This window comes from Nicotiana tomentosiformis, chromosome 5 (genome assembly GCF_000390325.3).
Source record: "Nicotiana tomentosiformis chromosome 5, ASM39032v3, whole genome shotgun sequence".
NCBI lineage: Eukaryota > Viridiplantae > Streptophyta > Magnoliopsida > Solanales > Solanaceae > Nicotiana > Nicotiana tomentosiformis.
Genome location: NC_090816.1, coordinates 123,574,843 through 123,597,717, shown reverse-complemented (window position 1 = coordinate 123,597,717; position 22,875 = coordinate 123,574,843). Strand labels below are relative to the sequence as shown.

Genomic DNA, 22,875 nt, shown 5'->3' with positions numbered 1-22,875 from the left:
TAAGGACTCGTTCCCACTGCTAAACATTGATAAAATGATTGATGCCACAGCCGAGAACGAGTTAATGAGTTTCCTCCATGCTTATTCCGGGTACAACCAAATTAAGATGAACTCGGAAGGATCAGGAAAAAACTTCATTTATAACAAATTTAGGTACATATTGCTACAATATAATGTCGTTCGGGTTGAAAAAAGCCAAAGCCAATAATCAACGGCTCGTGAACAAGATGTCTGAAAATAAAATAGGGAAAACTATGGAATTTTATATAGACGATATGCTCGTTAAGTCTTTGAATGCATGTGATCACCTTAAGCATATGTAAGAAACTTTTGACATTTTAAGGAAGCATAATATGAAATTTAACACCGAGAAATGCGTGTTCGAGGTCAGCTCTGATAAGTTTTTGAGATTTATGGTATAGTAAAAGGGGAATTGAGGTAAACCCCGATAAGATTAAGGCCATAGAAGACATCCCGGACCAACTGTCAAATGTGAAGGAAGTCCATAGGCTCACAGGAGATTGGCAGTTTTGAGCAAGTTTATTTCCCGGTCATCAAAAAATTGTCATCGTTTGTTTGCACTGCTCAAAAAGAAAAATAATTTCGAATGGACCCCGGAGTGCCAGCAGACTTTGAGGGATTTGAAAAAGTACTTGCCAAGTCCTTCATTGCTTTCAAAACCAAAAGAAGGTGAAATGTTGTTAGTCTACCTCGCGGTCTCGGAAGTCGCGGTAAGTGCGATTTTAGTCCGTGAGGACAAAGGTATGTAATCTCCCACTTATTATGTTAGTAAAATTTTAATGGGAGCATAAAATCATTACCCATATTTGGAAAAATTGTCCTTAGCTCTCACAGTCGTCGCTCGGAAGTTGAGGCCCTACTTCCAATGCCACCCAAAAGTCGTGGTTTACACTTTCCCTTTGCGGAATATCTTCCATAAACTTGAGCTTTTGGGTAGATTGTCCAAATGGGCCAACGAAATGAGTGAGTTCAACACAAAATATAAAACCAAGGACTGAAATTAAGTCGCAAGTCTTGGCTGACTTCGTGGCCGATTTCAGTCCAGGATTACTGCCTCTAGCAACCAAGGAGGCAATAATGGTGTCAGAATCAACATTAGGGGTTTGGACCTTACTTACGTATGAAGCTTCCAACATAAAAGGGTCTAGTCTTGGTATAGTCTTAATCACACCTTCGGGGAAAACCCTAAGACAATCCAGTACAATGGTCTATTTAACTAACAATTAAGCAGAGTATGAAGCTTTGATTGCAGGGCTCGAATTGGCCCAAATACTTGACTCTGAGGTCATCGAAATCAAATGCGACTCATAACTGGTGGTAAATCAAGTCTACGGGATCTTTGAAACCAAATAGGAGCGCATACAACAATATGTGGTAAAGATATATGCTTTGTTGGCGTTATTTCGGGAGTGGTCGATTACTCATATCCCGAAGGAAGAAAACGCAGAAGCAAACGCGTTGGCTAACCTTGGATCATCAACGGGAATAAAGGGATCGAAATCCGGGATGGTAGTACAACTGATGAACTCAATCCTGGATACAGATGGTTACTATGAGACAAATGAGACTAATTTGGTCTGGGACTAGAGAAATGAAATGATCGATTATCTCGAGCATGGAAAGCTACCCAAAGACCCCAAAGAATCTCGTGCGTTGTGAGCCAAAGCAACGCAATATAGCTTTAAGAGAGGTCAATTGTATAGAAAAAATTTTCAAGTCCTGCTGGCCCGATGCCTAGGGGCATCCGAAGCTAACTATGTCATGAAAGAGGTTCACGAAGGGATATGCGACAACCATTTGGGCACAGGTTCCTTAGTGTTAAAGTTGGTAAGGGAATGATATTATTGGCCTCGCATAGAACAACATGCCAAAGACTTAGTACAAAAATGTGATAAGTGCCAACATTACGCACCGCTGGTGTATCGACCGGCAGAACCCTTACATTCGATTATGTACCCATGGGCGTTCATGAAATAGGGGATGTACATCGTCGGACCACTACCGCCGGCTCCCGGAAAGGTAAGATTTCTTTTAATTTTGACTGACTATTTTTCTAAGTGGGTGAAAGCAAGTCCTTATCAGAACGGCGAGTGTGAAGTAGTGGATGTCTTGAGGGAAAATATAATTTGCATGTTCGGAATACAAAAAGAGATAGCATGAGATAATGGTCCTCAATTTATCAGTGCAATAGTTACAAAGTTCCTCGAAGATTTAAAATAAAAAGGATCACATCTACACCCTATCATCCGAGCTCAAACGGTCAAGCGGAGTCAACGAACAAAGTAATTATTAAAAACCTCAAGAAAAGGTTGGAGGCAGCAAAAGGTAATTGGCCCGAGGAATTATCTGGAGTTCTATGGGCATACCGAACAACAGCCAAATCGAGCACAGGAGAAACGCCCTTTTCCCTTGTGTACGGTGCAGAAGCTTTAATCCCAGTAGAAGTAAGGGAATCCACCTTGAGATATTTCCAAGCAGAAGAAGAATCAAACAACAAAGCAATGTCAGTCAACTTGGAGCTACTAGATGAGCGCAGGGACTTGGCTTATATAAGAATGGCAACCTAAAAGCAGAAAATGGAGCGGTATTATAATCGAAAAGCCAACCTCCATTATTTCAAAGTAGGAGACCTTCTCCTAAGAAAAGTAACTCAAAACACATGGGAGACCAACGCATGAAAGTTAGGCCCAATGTAGGAAGACCCCTACTGGGTTTTAATTGTCACCAGAAAAGGTTCATATGAATTGGAGAACCAAAATGGTGAAAAATTGCCCATCAACTGGAACGTGATGCACCTCAAAAGATATTATTGCTGATAAACATTATCCGAACGGAAAGTATGTGTTGCACTCTTTTTCCCTTCATTCGATTTTTGTCCCAATTGGGTTTTTCTGGCAAGGTTTTTAATAAGGTAGTAACAGAAAGCATACTATAAAGACAACATCAATAAGACCTTTAATAGCAAGGCACACAAGCAAAGATCCACTCGGGGACGGTTAGATAATATTTTGTTCTATAACAAATTCCCACCGGAAGTTAAGTTTGCTATGAGCAAAGGTTACTTGACCGTTGACGAGCGCAAACCACTAGAGGATTGTTAGATAGTCCTTCACACGATAGCATAAATTCCTGAGGGAAAGTAAAGTATGTTACCTAGTTAAGGATTATCTAGTAATTGTGAGCACCTAATTTTTTACCGTGTTTGAATATTTTCCGCTCCCGTCTTTTGCGCGGGTCCCCACCAGACCTTGTCCCCCCACGCTTGTCCCCTCCCCCACCAGACCTTGTCCCCCACGCTTGTCCCCTCCCCCACCAGACCTTGTCCCCCACGTTTGTCCCCTCCCCCACCAGACCTTGTCCCCCACGTTTGTCCCCTCCCCCACCAGACCTTGTCCCCCCACCAGACCTTGTCCCCCCACGTTTGTCCCCTCCCCACCAGACCTTGTGCCCCCGTGCTTGTCCCCCCCACAATATGTCCAAACAACCTTAAATAGACCAGATTTCAGTCCGAAAATGAAAAAAGAAAAGAGCCGAAAATCACTCCAAAAATACCTGAAAAATAGCCCTTTTTTCAGCAAAAATTCTCTGCAAAAATAGCCAAAAACGCTGTTAAAAACAGCCCAAAAAAAAAAAATTGAAAACCGTCCATAAACCAGCCCTTAAACCATCTCAAAGACAGCTGCAAAAAGTCCGAAAAAATAGCCTAAAATCACTCCAAAAATACCTGAAAAATAGCCCTTTTCCAGCAAAATTCGCTGCAAAAATAGCCAAAAAAGGGTGACGAAAATCAGCAAGAAAAAGCCATTTTTTCAGCCAAAAAATCCAGCACCAACCCACCCCGAAACAGCCACTATTCCTATGTCAAAATAGAGGCTACCGGCGAGTTCGGGCTCCTTGTTTGAAGTCGATGTTCGAGTCACTTGAGGTTCGAAAGCTCCAGTCCGAGGTTTTGTTGTTGTCCGTTTCTCCGAGCGAGTTTGACAATCGGAGTCCCACTTTGTTGTATACATTTGGAGTTTTATATCAATACACATATTTGAAAAGGTTCACATAAGGTCTCCTTCCCCCTTTAATTAATTCTTTCATTTTTGCTTTTGTTGGTTTAAGTAAAAGTTTTGTCACTTAATTGATATCTTGTATTAGCATGCCTTTGTTTGTCGTCTTAATTCGCTAATTCATATTCTAGATATTTGCTTCATTATTTGTAGTTTATGTCCATGTCACTTGCATTTGCAGTATTTCTATTTTGAACATGTGTCATGGAGTTAAATACTATTTTTTATCATTAGTTTATTTTGTGAAAACTTGGAGAAGAAAGCTGTAAGAAATCTCACTAAGTCAAATGGGTCAATATGACTTGCTACGTGTGGTTTTGGGCCTAACTTTGTCAAGGCTGATAAATGGGTTGTACGTATTTGAGAAGAATTCATGCGATATCTTTACGTTGTAATTTCTTGCTAATTTTCATATGGTGTTGAAATGTAATTATGACTTTTCTCGGCCATCGTCTTTGTTTAGAGGATTAGTTGACATTTTAGCTTCTTTGGTTTGATTATTGGGTATTTAATGTTAGAATATTGATAATTTAATATGTGGCATTCACATCTCATAACTTAGTAGTAATGAACCGTGTTAATAATTTTAGTAATCAATTTTATCCTTTTTCCACATCACAAATACTAAAAATAAAAGCGATTGAGTTAAATTATTAAAAGCGGCTTTAAAAGGTAAAAATGCAATAGGTCTCAAATATGTATTAAATCAGATAATTAAGCCAAGTTGTAGTCAATGAAGCGACCGTGCTAAAACCACGGGACTCGGGGAATGCCTTACACCTTCTCCCCGATCAACGGAATTCCTTACCCGGACTTTGTTTTGCAGACCGATAATAATAGAGTCAAACCTTCCTTTGACTAGGGATTCAAACAAAAGGTGACTTGGAACACCCAAAAAAGCAATTCCAAGTGGCGACTCTGTAAATAAAATAATCCCTATTCAAATTGGAGAAACTCTTTAACCCACCATCCACAATCAATAACACATTTTACCATCTTGTGGGGGTAGAAAAGGGGTGTGACAGCTCTGGCGACTCTGCTGGGGACTTCAAGAATTCGAGCTTGTACATTGACCTTATTTGGCTTTATTAATTTTTGTATATATTGTGATTTATTTGCGACTAATGTGCTCCTTGTCCACTTTTTACTGCCTTGATATTGTTGAACTGTACATATAGATTGTATCCTCTCTCGCATCCCACTGAGTCTTCTGATAATTAGTTATGTTGTGTTTGCCTACCAGCATCACAAAGTTTCTGTCTTGAGATAAAGCCAGTTAGCCTACCAGCTTCTGGTGAAGGATTTAGTCACACATGTTTAGGCGGGAGAGCCGTTAGCTAGCCAGTGCTGTTCTACTACTGGTGATGCTTGACGCTCCTCGGCTCGGGTTGTCCGCCTGAGTAAGCCAGGTCTAGATACCATCTCCTTTAGGATTTACAAATTTAGAAGAACAAGCCACAAGCAATGAATACCCCTAGTAGGTTGCGCTTTATTTGCATCATGTGCATTTGACTTAATAGTGGTCGACTCATGGGCCGAGTTTTGTTTTAGGACAGGTACCTAGTTGAGACCATTATGTCATGTTATGTGCTACTTGTTGCATTATTTGGGAGGCTTGCATGTCGACCGACTTTTAGCATAAGACAGTTGAACGAACAGAGAAAAAATGATGTAGTCTAGCGCATATGGTTTTGGAAGATTAATTTTCATTAAAAGAAAAAAGGGGGTTGATTTTCACCGAACTACGCAGGGTCTGATTCTCACCGGATGTGAGATACGTAGGCAAACCTCATCGGTTCCGGCCCAATTTTCAAAAAAAAAAAAAATATATATTTTCTTTTTCCTTAATTCCCTATTTACAATTCTTTCCTTAGAGAAAAAAAAAATTCTAAATCCAAAAATATTTTTTATAGTCCCATAGTTGAGTTTTTATTTATTTATTTATATTCTTTTATGGAGTCAAAACCCGAGAAATCGGAATTTTTGTGTGTCAATAATATGTTTGATCAAATCCTAACCCTGTGTCTCGTTAGACAGGCATACCATGAGTGGGGAAAGAGGTAGGTCTGAAAAGAGGCCCAGATCAGAAGGGATACCAGATTTTCTGATTGTCGATCAGATACCACAGTTGTTGTGGGATTGGTGGAGAGACTTTAAGGAATATGAGCGAAACCAGATAAAGAAATACTTGGGACATTTGGTTCACATGATTACGATAAAGCCCAGGAGGGATGTGATTGAAGCTTTGATTCCGCATTGGGATCCTGAAAATAATGTGTTCCGCTTTACCGACTGTGAAATGACTCCGACCTTGGAGGAAATCTCCCATTTCCAGGGGTGGGGCCGCAATCTTCGCCGCCAAAGGCCCATAGTACCAAAAAATATGAATGAGGGTAAGTTTCTGAAGCTTTTGAACATAAATTACGGACAATATGAAGGTCTAGGAGGCAAATGGGTTAAGTTGGGCCTTTTGTTTTAGTTGTATGGCCTAGAATGCAATTTCGAAAGGAATGTGGGAAAATTAAAATCGAAGGAAGATAAGGAAACATGGAAGATACATAGAAGGTTTGCATTTATGGTCACTTTTTTGGGGCGTGTAGTTTTCCCGGAAAGAGAAGGACGCATTGACATCCGTTTGGCAGGTGTAGTTGAGGCTCTGACCTCAGAAGGGAGTGATTATACTTTGGTTCCTATGATTCTTTCTTGCATTTTTCGTGCTTTAACTAGATGTAAAATGGGCGCGCGAAACTTCGATGGTTGCAACATTTTGTTACAGATATGGTTTTTGGAGCATTTCTATCGTCATCCTACGATCACTAATTTTAGTGAGTTATGGCCCAATCATACTTACGATCACTAGAAAAGGATTGATAAATGTGACTTACCAGAGGGGATTGTCGCTTGGAAAGAACTACTTCTTACTCTGTCTGCCAAACGGATCACTTGGAACTACGATTGGTTCTCCTCCAAAGAGGTCATTTGTGAGTCTGCATACCACTCTTATTTGGTACTCATAGGATTGGATGGTGTTCAGTCTTATGCTCCACTTCGGGTAATGCGCCAATTTGCACGACTACAGGAGGTGCCACCAACACGAGATATGAGCAAGTTCTGTTATGATTTTGGTAAAGATCAACCTCATGACGAAGAAGAAATTATGAAAATTTGGTATGCAAGTAAAGTCTCGGAGTTGAATGATATGGTAGAAGACCGCGATCGTGGAGAGGTGATCCCCGAATATATTACCTGGTTTCATAACCCTTCGTTTCTTAGAGATAGGATTGAAGGATCCAATAGGAGGAGAAACGATCAAAGAGCTATAGAAAGGTTAAAAGAGGAATTGGAGCATTCCCGGATGACCATGTCTAAACAACAAGCCCAAATGCAGGCCGGAGTCGCTCAGATTCGTTTAAATGTTGAGAAAGATTATCAATCGGCCTTAGAGGGCATGGATAAAGATCTAAAGCATGCTAAAAATGAGGCGGCCCGCTTAGAAGAAGAATTGGCAAGCACTATTGGTTTAGTTAGAAGAGTTGAGGCAAATAAAAATGCTGAAATGCGTAAGCTGCAAGAAGACTTGAGTATCATTGAAGAGGATGCGCACCAACAACAATTAGAGTTTGATCAACAGAGAGAGCAGTTTGCAAGGGAAAGGGCCCATTCGATACGTTCAAAGGGTCAGTTTCTTGCACAATTGGAAGAAACGAAAAGTCATCAACATGCAGATTTTGAGGTTGAGCGGCGTCAGTGGATGATTGAGAGAGCTGTGCTAAACCGCCGGATTGAAGAATATGAGGGACGCGAGACTGATATGGGTAACGCCCTCAACACTACCCAGATATGGTTGCAGAATTGTCACATGAATATGGGGCAAGCTAGAGAGCAAGTACTTCAATTGGCAGAGAAAGCAGCATATATCCATGATGATCATCGTCATCTAAACAATGAGCAAGTTGGTCAACAGGCACGTGCCCTCGTTCCACAATTGCTAGGAGTGTTTCAGAATTTGTACGAGATGTTGGGGGGAGAGTGGAGGCCAAGGGATGCAGATCATTGATGATATCAGTTTAAGAAAGAATGCCAATGAAGATTAAAGTTTTAGTGCAGTCAGTTAATTATTAGTTTCATTTTGCATTTGTCGTATTTTTAATTTTGTCGTATTTTCAGTCATATTTATGTCTTTAGAGTCATTTTGAAAAAAAAAAAAAAAAAATTTGTTGTTATTTTGTCCCTCTTGAACTACGTAATGATCTGATTCATGCGGCGACATGATACGTAGGCAACCCACAAAAGGTTCGATCAAAATATTTTTTCAATGATTCTAAGATGATGGATCAAAATGAGGCGTGAGTGAAAAAAAAAATAATAATAATAATAATAATAAAAAAAAACGTCAATAAGAAGCTACCTCATAAGCCGGAATGAAACATGAAGCCTCCAAAAGCATGTTAGAAATATTGACAATGATAGGAGCATGGCACATTATGTGATTCAAATCTATAAAATGCTTAACCCTAACACGTTTGCTGTCCCTTATCACATAAGCTTAGGGTGGTTGGTTTGTGGTGAAACTGGCAACACACCATTACTTCACTAGATCTAAGGGAGCGGTAGTAATGGCCAACGATGATGAGATCGAGTTGATCAGTGACGATCCGCAGGGTCAATCGGTTGAACCAGAGTCAGAGGAAATAAGAAAATTGAGACAACAATTGTCTGATGTGTATCAAGCTTGGGTGTCTGGTCAGCCTCCACCCCGTGGTCCCTCAGAGGGAACTTCCACCGTACCCATGGTTACTCAACCACCGCCCCATGCAACGAGCGACCACATCCTACCACCAGGGTATGTGCCAAACTACAGCCTCCACGTTGCTCCCGGTACCTCTAATGTGCGACCTCCAGTCGCACCGGTCAGGAACACTCCTCTAGTCATGTCTGGCGCACCGGCATACACAATCCCGCCTCCACATCCTGTGACAAGGCCAATTAACGAGCCACCATCTCATGCTTATGATGGCCAATACTACTCTCCGAACATGGCTTTCGGGGTCTCGGCTCCATATAATCAGACTCCTCAATACGAGTCACCAGTGGAAAATGAAAAGTCTGCCAAGACAGTTGAGTCGGATGAGATGGCCAGGAAAATGAAAAGTCTTGAACAGAATATAAAGAGCATACAAGGACTAGGGGGTCACAAAAGTGTTTCGTTCAGTGATTTATGCATGTTCCCTCACATCCATCTGCCACTAGGGTTCAAGACCCCAAAATTCGAGAAATATGATGGACACGGCGACCCTATCGCCCATTTGAAAAGGTACTGCAACCAGCTGAGGGGTGCAGGTGGAAAAGAAGAATTGCTGATGGCTTATTTTGGAGAAAGTCTGGTGGGGGTAGCCTCTGAATGGTTCATTGACCAAGATATCTCTCACTGGCATGTCTGGGACGACATGGCCCAAGCCTTCGTCAAACAATTTCAATACAACATAGATATTGCGCCGGATCGCAATTCTCTATCCAATATGAAGAAAAAGCCGACTGAAAGCTTTAGGGAGTATGCAATCAAGTGGAGGGAGCAAGCAGCTAGAGTTAAGCCACCCATGGATAACCACGAGTTGATCACTGTTTTTTTGGAGGCCCAAGAGCCTGATTACTTTCAGAACATGATGTCCGCAATGGGTAGACCTTTTGCAGAAGCGATCAAAATAGGAGAAATGGTCGAAAATGGCCTCAAGACTGGCAAAATTGTAAGTCAAGCTGCTCTCAAAGCCACCACCCAGGCTATCCAAAATGGGTCGGGAAGTTTGGCAAATAGAAAGAAAAGAGATGAAGGGTCCATGATGACTTCGGGATCCAGGGAAGTTCAAAGAGGGGCATCATACCCTTATGTGCAAGCTCAGCAGGGGAAATCCAGCTACCCTCAACATTACTATCCCCCGCCAATTCCTCAGTACTCTTTGGGACCGCCACAATATACAGTGTTCAATGCTCAATCATATGCTCATCCTCCTAATCAACAGGTACGGGCACCAGCTCCAAGATTACCCCGACCTCAGCAGCAAAATTTCCGGGCACCCTACAACACTCGTCCTAGGCACGATTATGGTCGAGAGCAGAGGTCAGTGGAAAAATTTACTCCATTGGCGGAATCATACTCTAGTCTGTTCCAAAAGTTGAAGCAGATATGAGTGATCAGACCCATCGCTCCCCACCATATGCATCCCGATTCACATGGATTTCAAGCAAACGCTAGATGTGAATATCATTCAGGTGCTCCGGGGCATAGCACTGATGATTGTTGGACCCTGAAAAGAGCCGTAGAAAGACTCATTGTTGAAAAATTGATTGTAGTCACGAATGATGAGGACCCTCCTAATGTGACCAATAACCCGTTACCAGTACACAATGATGTTCATTTTGTAGGAATGATTGGCCGAGATCATGAATACGGGCCGGTTGGTCGAGCAGAAATGACAGTGGTAACGATTCAAGAGGGAACCAAACTGGAAGTAAATCCAAGCCTAGATGCACCGTTGATTGTGAAAGGTGCCAAGAGCTCAGAGGGGGAAATTTTATATGTTCCAACAATCTCGAGGTTGGAGGTTCGCTCCAATGCTCAAAGCCCAAAGTTATACGTCCTTGGAGGTCACCCCATCACAAAGGAGAATCAGGGCGGTACGATGGGTATAATAGAGCCGATCATAATCAAGCCTGCCACACAACCCCGTATAACAAATACGAAAACCATCCCTTGGAACTACAACAAAACTGTAGTAACCTACAAAGGTAAGGAAATCATAGAAGAAGTGGGGGAAATTGGAGGTTTGACTCGATTAGGAAGGTGTTACTCTCCGGAAGAGTTGAGAAAGGCTAAGCAAATCAGAGAAGGCCAAATGCCAATAAAGAAACCGGTCACTGAAGAAGAGGCGGAGGAGTTTCTGAAAAAGATGAAAGTTCACGATTACTCAATCATTGACCAGCTGAGAAAGACTCCTGCCCAAATCTCTCTGTTATCTCTGCTTATACACTCAGGAGAGCATGCCCGTGTACTAATCAAAATCCTGAACGAGGCACATGTCTCAGAGAATACCACTGTGAATCAATTAGAGAAGATGGCCAATAGATTTTTTGAGGTGAACAGAATTTCCTTTACTGATGATGAACTTTCTGAGGAGGGAGTCGGTCACAATAGGGCTTTGCACTTGACTGTCAAATGCGATGGGCATTATGTGAAGCGAGTCATGGTTGATGGAGGCTCGAGTGTAGACGTATGCCCTCTTTCTACCTTGTAAAGAATGAAGATCAATACAAACAGGATCCGACCCAGCAATGTTCTCATCCGGGCTTTTGATGGCTCAGCGAGGGATACCATTGGGGAGATCGACCTGACCATGACGATTGGGCCTGTCGATTTTGAAATTGTCTTCCAAGTATTGGACATGAAAACTTCTTATAACTTTCTTCTTGGAAGGCCATGGATCCATACAGCCCGAGTTGTGCCATCCACTTTGCATCAGATGCTCAAATTCGAGCACAACAGCCAAGAAATTATTGTTCACGGAGAAGACGAGTCATCCATTTATAAAGACCCGTTAATCCCATGTATTGAGGCCAAGGAAGGATGCGAGTCCATTGTCTATCAGGCTTTCGAAGTGGTTGTTGTGGACCATGTTGAGGAAGGAAAACCCATTCTACATCCGCGTCTCTCTGCCACATCTGTAATGGTGGATGCACTTATGATGAGACAAGGTTATGAGTCAGGGAAAGGTTTGGGGGCATCATTGCAAGGAATTTCAGAACCCATTTCTCCGTTCAGTAACAGGGGTACTTTTGGTTTAGGCTTCAGGCCAACACAAGCAGACAAAGACAAAGCCAAGCACTGCAAGAAGCAAGGGTGGGTCCTGCAGCAACCTATCCCTCACATTTTCTACACTTTTGTCAAGCCACGATTCAAATATGGTCAAAATTCCGAGGCGCAAGCAAACATTGATGAAATTTGCCATGACCTCAGGCAGATGTTTTCTGAAGTGAACATGATCCAGGCGGGTGAAGGCACTAGTCATGCCGATATGCAACTAATTGGCCCAGAAACCATGCTCAATAACTGGGAAATAACTCCTCTCCCCACAAGGAAGGAGTTTTGGTAGTTGACTTTTGCAGCTTCTTTCTTTTGTACTTTGGGTTACTTTCAGGGTTGTAATCCGAATATCTTAGTATGATTGTTTTATTTTGACGTTAACCCTCTTATCTTTTCAAATTCAATGAAATGCAGTTCAGTTTTGTGTTAAACTTTGTAAATTTTCCTTTTCCTAATTCCTGCCATTTTATTTCCATTTCAGTTTTGTTAATGCCGGCTTTAATAACATGACATGCATGCGGAATTCACGCCCAGATCTCAAAAGGCTGTCTAATTTCGAAATAATGCATCAAGAGGTCGAATATGATGAAGATAAGGTTTTTGATGAATTAAAAAGAGAGTTGGAACAATTTGAAAACAAGCCTAGGCCCAACCTCAATGAAACTGAGCCAATTAATATCGGAGGTCATGAAGAAGTCAGAGAAACAAAGATAAGCATCCACACTGAACAAAAAACCAGAGATGCCTTGATTCAACTTTTATTTGAGTATAGAGATGTGTTTGCATGGTCTTACGATGATATGCCCGGTCTAAGCGCCGATTTAGTTGTTCATAAGCTTCCTACGTATCATGATTTTCCACCAGTCCAACAGAAGCAGCGTAAATTTAAAACGGACATGAGTGATAAAATCAAAGAGGAAATAATGAAGCAATTGAGCGCCAATGTTGTCAGAGCCGTACGATACACCACCTGGGTGGCAAATGTTGTGCCTGTGCCAAAGAAAGATGGAAAGACTAGAGTCTGTGTTGACTACCGAGATCTGAACAAAGCAAGTCCGAAGGATAATTTTCCTTTGCCGAACATCCATATTCTTGTAGATAATTGCGCAAAGCATGAGATACAATCGTTCGTGGATTGCTATGCTGGGTACCACCAGATTCTAATGGATGAGGGTGATGCAGAAAAGACTGCTTTCACCACTCCATGGGGCACCTATTGTTACAGGGTCATGCCATTCGGTTTAAAGAATGCAGGGGCAACGTACATGAGGGCCATGACCACCATTTTTCACGACATGATGCACAAAGAGATTGAAGTATATGTCGATGATGTCATCATAAAATCAAAGACCCAGACTGACCACGTGAATGATTTGAAAAAGTTCTTCGAACGGCTTCGAAGGTATGACCTTAAGCTCAATCCAGCCAAATGTGCGTTTGGGGTTCCATCTGGGAAACTCCTCGGTTTTATAGTCAGTCGAAGAGGCATCGAATTGGATCCATCTAAGATAAAGTCCATTCGAGATCTGCCACCCCCGAAGAACAAAAAGGAGGTCATGAGTTTGCTCGGAAGGTTGAACTACATCAGTAGGTTCATTGCTCAGCTCACAACCACGTGCGAGCCCATCTTTAAGTTGCTGAAAAAGGATGCTGCAATCAAGTGGACAGACGATTGCCAAAATGCTTTTGACAGGATCAAAGATTATCTATCAAAACCCCTGTACTGGTCCCACCTGAACCTGGTAGGCCTTTGTTTTTGTATCTATCAGTGATGGATAATTCTTTTGGATGCGTTCTGGGGCAACATGATGCGACATGCAAAAAGGAACAAGCAATATATTATTTGAGCAAGAAGTTCACAAATTATGAGGTTAAGTACACCCTTTTAGAAAGGACATGTTGTGCTTTGACTTGGGTCGCTCAGAAGTTGAGACATTATCTTTTGGCCTATACTACTTACCTCATATCCAGAATGGATCCTCTGAAGTATATTTTCCAAAAGCCAATGCCAACCGGCAGGCTCGCAAAATGGCAAATCCTGCTTACTGAGTTCGACATCGTCTATGTCACTCGCACTGCGATGAAAGCACAGGCTTTGGCCGATCATATGGCGGAGAATCCAGTTGATGACGAGTACAAGCCACTTACCACATACTTCCCAGACGAAGAGGTCAACTCAATAGAGGAAGTAGTTCCAGATGACAATCCTCTATGGAAAATGTATTTTGATGGAGCTGTCAATATCAAAGGAGTTGGGATAGGGGCAATCCTCATCTTACCTATTGGACAGTATTACCCTGCAACAGCCCGACTTCGGTTCTTCTGTACCAATAATACGGCAGAATACGAAGCATGTATCATGGGTTTGAAAATGGCCCTCGATCTGGATGTGCATGAACTATTGGTTATGGGAGATTCTGACTTGCTTATCCGGCAAGCCCAAGGTGAATGGGAGACTCGAGACATCAAGCTTATTCCATACAGACAATGTGTACAAGATTTGAGCAAAACATTCAAATCCATCGAGTTCAAGTACATTCCCAGGTTTCACAACGAGCTAGCAGATGCTTTGGCTACTTTAGCCTCGATGCTCCCTTATCCGGGAAACACCCATATCGATCCACTAGAAATTCAAGTTCGGAATCAACACGGTTACTGCAATACAATTGAGACAGAACCAGATGGTGAACCATGGTATCATGACATAAAACGATTCCTGAAAATGAGAGAATACCCAGAGCACGCTAAGGGAGATCAAAAAAAGAACTATAAGGAGGCTCGCCAGCGGTTTCTTCCTGAGTGGGGAAGTTTTGTACAAAAGGACCCCAGATTTGAACTTGTTGAGATGCGTAGATACAACAGAAGCTGAGCGGATCATGAGTGAAGTACATTCGGGGGTATGCGGACCTCACATGAATGGATATGTTTTGGCGAAGAAGATTCTGCGGGCAGGGTATTATTGGCTCACAATGGAGCGAGATTGCTTCAGTTTTGTTCGCAAATGTCACCAATGCCAGATTCATGGTGACCTGATTCACTCGCCTCCTTCAGAGTTGCATCCCATGTCCTCTCCTTGGCCTTTCGTTGCCTGGGGAATGGATGTTATTGGGCCAATTGAGCCAAAGGCTTCAAATGGGCATAGATTCATTTTGGTTGCAATTGATTACTTCACAAAGTGGGTGGAGGCTGTCACTTTCAAAGCAGTCACCAAGAAAGCAGTGTTAGACTTTGTTCATTCCAACATCATCTGCCGCTTTGGTATCCCAAATACCATTATCACTGACAATGCAGCCAATCTCAATAGTCATTTGATGAAGGAAGTATGCGAGCAATTTAAAATTACGCATCGCCATTCTACCCCTTACCGGCCAAAAGCCAATGGAGCCGTTGAAGCGGCGAACAAGAACATCAAGAAGATTCTTAGGAAAATGGTCCAAGGCTCGAGACAATGGCATGAAAAGTTGCCTTTTGCTCTTTTGGGATACCGCACGACTGCTCGCACATCGGTTGGTGCAACTCCTTACCTGTTGGTATATGGAACAGAAGCTGTAATACCGGCTGAAGTCAAAATTCCCTCTCTTCGGATCATTGTGGAGTCGGAGATTGAAGATGCAGAATGGGTAAAGACTCGATTAGAACAATTAATGTTGATTGATGAAAAACGGTTAGCAGCAGTGTGCTTTGGCCAGTTATACCAGCAAAGAATGGCACGCGCTTACAACAAGAAAGTGCGTCCAAGGCACTTCGAGGTAGGCCAACTCGTTTTGAAACGTGTTCTTCCACACCAAGTAGAAGCTAAAGGAAAGTTCGCCCCAAACTGGAAAGGACCCTACATCATCAAGAAAGTGTTACCAAAAGGGGCCTTGCACTTGGTAGATGAAGAAGGACGAGTACCATACATGACTGTTAATGCAGATGCAGTCAAAAGATATTATGTCTGATATATACCCAATGTGCAACTTTCACGCACGATTTTCTTAGATCGAGATGACGAAGGCTACCATTGCTCACTATTCCAAGAAAATGTCACCCTTTTGTTACCCCTTTTAAGCTGTATTTTTCTTCTTTCTTGTTTTCCACCTTTTGGAACATGTGTAATTGCCAAAAAAAAAAAAAAAAAAAAATCTGTTTCATTGAACTACGTCCGACCTGATTCCGAAAGGATACGTAGGCAGCCTTACCCTGGGTTCGGTCCCATTGCAACAAAAATCCATATTCCCAATACTCCAAAACTGGGGCAGAAGTTTATTTTTATCTTACGGTTTTTCCTGTAGAAACAGTTCCAAAGGTTGTAATTCAGTTCAAGGTTCCTTTCACATTTTTCTGTTAAGAACTTCTGATCAATCTTTGAGAATACTTGAAGTCCCCATGTCAGGGGCATCAGCCAACCTTCCCGCGGGTCGTATCTTAGTGAAAAAAAAAAAAAAAGAATAAGAAGAAGAAGAAATGAGAGAGTCTTATCGGTGAAAACCCGTATGGGCACTGTAAGGCGCTAGTGATTAGAGAAATGAGAGAGGTGAGTTAGTGAAAACCCGCAAAGGGCGCTACTAGCCGAATGAGGGTCTTCTATGCTCCGACATGAGCACAACTAAGACAGTTGCAAGATGAGTGTTTACGATGTATTTTGTGAATTAGACAGCTCAGACAGATCAGGCGTCCAATCCAAAATGCATGTCATGATTCATTGAAGTCGGCACATATCTCCAGATAAGTCTCCTTATTTCTTTCCCTGAAAGGGACACCTTTTATTTAGACACAATTCCTTTTTCATTTCCAATTACTCTTCTATTCTTTTCCATAATTTTTTTTCTAGATTCCCTTCCGGTCTAATCTTGCATCCAACGCAAAAGCAAAAATGGCTGCAAAAATGGCTACAGTTTCCCCGTAATACCAAGCATAATTTGGAGCATACACGGCATTGATGAAGGCAGGAATCCATATGTGATCTCTTTTGATAAGGCGGACAAAGTGTCTCAAAGAAACTGAAAAGGTCGCTTAAGCAAGACTTGCTTCATGGGAAAAGTTGATAAGCATTGCACACAAACATTGGTTCTAGGTGGAAGACAACTAAGTTTGATTTTAAAGGAAAACTGCCTTGACTTAGGGATAAGGATGAGCGGTACCATGGACATCCGAGTATGAAACAACCAGGGGAAACGTCAGAAAGACAATGTATCTAGAAAGCGATACAGAGTATTCGGGAACCTCGGTATCACATTGACAAAATCAGTTCTTCGACAGCGGAGGGGTGAATTCAAACTACTAAGGGAATCAAGGCCACAAACCGACCACCACTTTAAAAACTCACAGATTTTTTTCTTTGTTTGCAGCATGAACAAAACAGTGAAGAATGGTGATTTCTAAAGGACGAATGTCGCCAAAAGTAAGTTTCCTCAAAATCTCCATTTTTACTTTATTTTTAGCATGCGTAACTATTGTTCATACCTCTCATTTTCGTAGCTTAACCCAGGAAGAACCTTTTCGCCTAGGGGGATTCAGCTCATAGTTCCGGGTAGAAGCACTTTTCGCCCAGGTTATTTTCGTAGCTTAACCCAGGTAGAACCTTTTCGCCTAGGGGGATCCAGCTTGTAGTTCCGGGTAGAAGTACTCTTCGCTCAGGTTATTTAGGTAGCTTAACCCAGGTAGAACCTTTTTTTTGCCTAGGGGGATCCAGCTCATAGTTCCGAGTAGAAGTACTCTTCGCTCAGGTTGTTTTATGTAGTTTAACCCAGGTAGAACCTTTTCGCCTAGGGGATCCATCTCATAGTTTCCGGGTAGAAATACTATTCGCCCAGGATTAGTTTTTTTGTAGCTTAGCCCAGGTAGAACCTTTTCGCCTAGGGAGATCCAACTCCTAGTTTCCGGGTAGAAATACTATTCGCCCAGGATTGGTTTAGGTAGCTTAACCCAGGTAGAACCTTTTCACCTAGGGGGATCCAGCTTGTAGTCCCGGGTAGAAGTACTCTTCGCTCAGGTTATTTAGGTAGCTTAACCCAGGTAGAACCTTTTTTTTGCCTAGGGGGATCCAGCTCATAGTTCCGAGTAGAAGTACTCTTCGCTCAGGTTGTTTTATGTAGTTTAACCCAGGTAGAACCTTTTCGCCTAGGGGATCCATCTCATAGTTTCCGGGTAGAAATACTATTCGCCCAGGATTAGTTTTTTTGTAGCTTAGCCCAGGTAGAACCTTTTCGCCTAGGGAGATCCAACTCCTAGTTTCCGGGTAGAAATACTATTCGCCCAGGATTGGTTTAGGTAGCTTAACCCAGGTAGAACCTTTTCGCCTAGGGAGATCCAGCTTGTAGTTCTGGGTAGAAGTACTCTTCGCTCAGGTTATTTAGGTAGCTTAACCCAGGTAGAACCTTTTTGCCTAGGGGGATCCAGCTCATAGTTCCGAGTAGAAGTACTCTTCGCTCAGGTTGTTTTATGTAGTTTAACCCAGGTAGAACCTTTTCGCCTAGGGGATCCATCTCATAGTTTCCGGGTAGAAATACTATTCGCCCAGGATTAGTTTTTTTTGTAGCTTAACCCAGGTAGAACCTTTTCGCCTAGGGGGATCCAGTTCATAGTTCTGGTTAGAAGTACTCTTCGTCCATGTTTGCATAATTTGGTTTAATCCGGGTAGAAGTATTCTTTGTCCAGTCTTGTTTTTTCATAGTTTAACCCAGTTAGAACTTTTTCACCAAGGGGATTCAACATTCTTTTTCCTAGTAATATAGGGCATCAACCTTTGGTTACATTTCCTTTTAAGTAATACAGGGCGCCAACCCCTGGTTATATTTTTCTTTTTAGTGATACAGGGCGCCAACCCCTGGTTACATTTGCTTTTCAGTAATACAGGGCGCCAACCCCTAGTTACATTTCCTTCTCAGTTTTACAGGGCACCAATCCCTGGTTATATTTCCTTTTCAGTAATACAGGGCACCAATCCCTGGTTATATTTCCTTTTCAGTAATACAGGGCACCAACCCCTGGTTACATTTCCTTTTCAGTATAGGTTACACCAATCCCTAAGCTGTGTTATCCAACATAGGATACTTCATTCCCTAGTTGATTTGAGCTTAAATGCATGGTACACCACTCCCTGATATCATTGCCAATATAGGGTTTCCCATTACCTGGCCACATTTTCCCAACATAAGGTACACCAATGCTTAGTTGAGACATTCTTTTGGGATCATGACTTTTTCAGGATACACCATTCCCGTTTTTTTTTATTTATTTATTTATTTGCTTTCAATAAAGAAGTACTTTAGAATTTTGTTGCAATAACTCACGAAATTTTCCTAGTGAAAACTGGGGCAGAAAATTTCGTTTGTTTGTTTGTTTGTTTGTTGTGATGTCTCAGCAGGTTTTGCCTCGAGGCACATGGTTCGAGATGAACAAAAGAAGAGTCTCAATCCAAAATAAAGAAAAGAAAAGGAAAAGAAGTTGAATCCAAATGCAGAAGCAAATGGAAAGGATATGGACTGCTCAAAACCTGATTGAAGTTATGAGCTTCACATTTCTCGTCTTGCTCAGAAGAAGCCGTAGAAGAATGAACTAGCACCTACAGCTAGCAAGCATCAAGGTTCAGATCAGAGTCCGCATGAACAACCAGCCAAGACTCAAGATCAAGGTTCAGAAGACTTATAGATAGGAATTCTGTAACTCATAGTTGATAGGCTTGTCTAGCTTCTTTCAATTTTGATGTAATAGCAAGACCACAGACCGGAGCCTCGACGGAACCTCACTCGACACTCCAACTCATCCTTCCATTACTATCCTTGAACTACACGCGACCTGATTCCCTTATTAACCCAGGATATGTAGGCGGTCCAAAACCAGGACTCGGTTGCACCCTTATTTTTTTTTTATTTTTTTTTTCTTCCTCTTTTGAGTAACGATATGGTCAAAATTTTAGTCACACGGCTCACTTTATCTTTGCCTGAAAACCTTTAATGTTTCCAAGCAAAGAGGGGCATGCTGTGAGCACCTAATTTTTTACCGTGTTTGAATATTTCCCGCTCCCGTCTTTTGCGCGGGTCCCCACCAGACCTTATCCCCCCACGCTTGTCCCCTCCCCCACCAGACCTTGTCCCCCACGCTTGTCCCCTCCCCCACCAGACCTTGTCCCCCACGTTTGTCCCCTCCCCCACCAGACCTTGTCCCCCCACCAGACCTTGTCCCCCCACGTTTGTCCCCTCCCCACCAGACCTTGTCCCCCCATGCTTGTCCCCCCCACAATATGTCCAAACAACCTTAAATAGACCAGATTTCAGTCCGAAAATGAAAAAAGAAAAGAGCCGAAAATCACTCCAAAAATACCTGAAAAATAGCCCTTTTTTCAGCAAAAATTCTCTACAAAAATAGCCAAAAACGCTGTTAAAAACAGCCCCAAAAAAAAATTTGAAAATCGTCCATAAACCAGCCCTTAAACCATCTCAAAGACAGCTGTAAAAAGTCCAAAAAAATAGCCTAAAATCACTCCAAAAATACCTGAAAAATAGCCTTTTCCAGCAAAATTCGCTGCAAAAATAGCCAAAAAAGGGTGACGAAAATCAGCAAGAAAAAGCCATTTTTTCAGCCAAAAAATCCAGCACCAACCCACCCCGAAACAGCCACTATTCCTATGTCAAAATAGAGGCTACCGGCGAGTTCGGGCTCCTTGTTTGAAGTCGATGTTCGAGTCACTTGAGGTTCGAAAGCTCCAGTCCGAGGTTTTGTTGTTGTCCGTTTCTCCGGGCGAGTTTGACAATCGGAGTCCCACTTTGCTGTATACATTTGGAGTTTTATATCAATACACATATTTGAAAAGCTTGACATAAGGTCTCCTTCCCCCTTTAATTAATTCTTTCATTTTTGCTTTTGTTGGTTTAAGTAAAAGTTTTGTCACTTAATTGATATCTTGTATTAGCATGCCTTTGTTTGTCGTCTTAATTCGCTAATTCATATTCTAGATATTTGCTTCATTATTTGTAGTTTATGTCCATGTCACTTGCATTTGCAGTATTTCTATTTTGAACATGTGTCATGGAGTTAAATACTATTTTTATCATTAGTTTATTTTGTGAAAGCTTGGAGAAGAAAGCTGTAAGAAATCTCACTAAGTCAAATGGGTCAATATGACTTGCTACGTGTGGTTTTGGGCCTAACTTTGTCAAGGCTGATAAATGGGTTGTACGTATTTGAGAAGAATTCATGTGATATCTTTACGTTGTAATTTCTTGCTAATTTTCATATGGTGTTGAAATGTAATTATGACTTTTCTCGGCCATCGTCTTTGTTTAGAGGATTAGTTGACATTTTAGCTTCTTTGGTTTGATTATTGGGTATTTAATGTTAGAATATTGATAATTTAATATGTGGCATTCACATCTCATAACTTAGTAGTAATGAACCGTGTTAATAATTTTAGTAATCAATTTTATCCTTTTTCCACATCACAAATACTAAAAATAAAAGCGATTGAGTTAAATTATTAAAAGCGGCTTTAAAAGGTAAAAATGCAATAGGTCTCAAATATGTATTAAATCAGATAATTAAGCCAAGTTGTAGTCAATGAAGCGACCGTGCTAAAACCACGGGACTCGGGGAATGCCTTACACCTTCTCCCCGATCAACGGAATTTCTTACCCGGACTTTGTTTTGCAGACCGATAATAATAGAGTCAAACCTTCCTTTGACTAGGGATTCAAACAAAAGGTGACTTGGAACACCCAAAAAAGCAATTCCAAGTGGCGACTCTGTAAATAAAATAATCCCTATTCAAGTTTGTCACTTTAATTGGAGAAACTCTTTAACCCACCATCCACAATCAATAACACATTTTACCATCTTGTGGGGGTAGAAAAGGGGTGTGACAGTAATTCATTGGTGGAATCCTCGAAGATATAAGACTTCTAGTGTTCTAATTTGCATTATTCGCATTCGAACACTAGGGGGAATGATATGAAGATTCAATGACAAGCCACGTCAACCGTGAATGAAAAATCAGAAATATAATTGTATCATCGGGACCGAGGACTGCGCGTACAGCCTTGTAGAAATAAGTTGTACAAATCAGCCATAAGTAATGGCAATGTTTTTTTAGCATAGCAAATGCTTATGTACTTTAAAAAAATAGAAGGAATAAAGTGAAATGAAATCCTTTTGTTTTCATCATGTTTCTTGTCTGAACGATAAATTAACTTTATTATTTGAAAGTTAAACAAGTACTTCAAATGCTAGTGTCGTAATGAACAACATACGTCCTCCTCAAGAGCACCGTAAAATAAGAGGGCCCTCTCTTATAAAAACTCTCACGATAAAGGGTTGGTTTCAGAAGAATTTATGTCCGAAATCAAAATACGTTCAGGGAAAATACACCCAAGGCTTTACATAATAAGACGCAAACAGAAAAACTTGCGCTGAACTCTTAAGAAAAGGGAAGAAAATGCAAAGGTTAAAGACTTGCATGAGTATTTAAATGAAAGAAAAACTCAAACAAAAACTTGAGCAAAAAGATGTTTCTATTTACAATAGCATGCCAAAACGGCACAGATACAAGAATTGGAAAAAGAAAAAGAAAAAGAAAAGTTAAACTGCAATATCTCCGGAACTCGGAGGAAGAGAAATGTTTGCGTCCCCGGGAGCAGTAGATAGATCCACCAATGGCTCAATATTTTGATCTTCACCAGTTTGGCCTTCAACATTATCATCCTCCGATTCTTCTTTAGTTCTCGAAAACTTGAAACCAGAACTAGAAGGACCAGGAGCATCAAACCTTGCTGGGAGACCACTTTTAGCAGCTAACTCAAGCTCACGAGCCTTAGCTATTTCGACATCAAAATCAATGATACCATCTTTGACCTCTTTCAAGGTTTTTCTCCTCATGTTGTACATAGCATAAGTTTTCTCTACAATGAGGGAAGCCGATCGGCGCTTGAGTTCTTCTTTGAGTGGGGTGACCTCGACAGAAAGGTTTTT

At 41.5% G+C, this 22,875-nt stretch overlaps 1 pseudogene; it reads left to right on the top strand.

The window, feature by feature from the left end:
• The first annotated feature begins 11,794 nt into the window (after positions 1-11,794).
• LOC138893104 (uncharacterized) lies at positions 11,795-15,872 on the top strand (annotated as a pseudogene).
• The last annotated feature ends 7,003 nt before the right edge of the window (positions 15,873-22,875 follow it).